Source organism: Elephantulus edwardii, unplaced genomic scaffold, assembly GCF_000299155.1.
Source record: "Elephantulus edwardii isolate Elephantulus edwardi_28Jun2011 unplaced genomic scaffold, EleEdw1.0 scaffold00034, whole genome shotgun sequence".
Classification (NCBI taxonomy): domain Eukaryota; kingdom Metazoa; phylum Chordata; class Mammalia; order Macroscelidea; family Macroscelididae; genus Elephantulus; species Elephantulus edwardii.
Genome location: NW_006399784.1, coordinates 6190011 through 6190859, shown reverse-complemented (window position 1 = coordinate 6190859; position 849 = coordinate 6190011).

Below are 849 nucleotides of genomic sequence, written 5' to 3'. Positions count from 1 at the left end.
TAGAGAAGGGTTTAGGGCTGTTGTACATAGAGTCACTATGAGTCGCAAGTGACTCGACGGCGCATAACAACAAACAACAACGACTATAGACTAATTTTTTAGGGAGGATATTGAAAGGGCTCAATGCTTAATCATTCTTCTTTGTTATGCTACACTGATGACAGAATGAGAATAAGACAGATACTAGGCATTAGGAGGTAAAACCAGCAACTTCAATGCCAACAAATTATATAATGAGAAAGTAGCATGCTTACGAGTATATGTGTGTGTGTAAGAATCAATGACTACTCAGAACATGGACAAGCAGAGCCTAAAAGATATGCTTATTCAGAGATGGGAAAATAGTAACTGAATACACCCAGTTTATTCTTTACACATTACACCTGATATTGCGAGGAAGTGTTGACAAAGGCCGGGAATGACCTAGAAATTAAGACAACTAAACCATAAGTATGGAAGAAAAAAGTGAGCCTTGAGTAGAAGTATGCCATCCTAAAAACAAGAATTTTAAAGAATATGTTTTACTGAAATATAGTCATATGTTTTCCACATAAAATGTCATACATAATAATTAATCTTGCAGGTTGGCTTAAGTTAACTAAATAGTTCAGCTATAAAAATATATCTGTTACAAGAAAATAGTTGAAAGATCTATAGAATCCAACACAACTCCTCTAGTTTTCATTTATTAGTATTCATTATGTTGTTGTTGTTATGTGCCGTCGAGTCGTTTCCGACTCACAGCGACCCTATGCACAACAGCCCTCAACCCTGCTCTATCCTGCGCCAACCGCACCGCCTGTGACGCACCCATCCCGATTACCCCAGTCACCAAATCAATCCATCTCA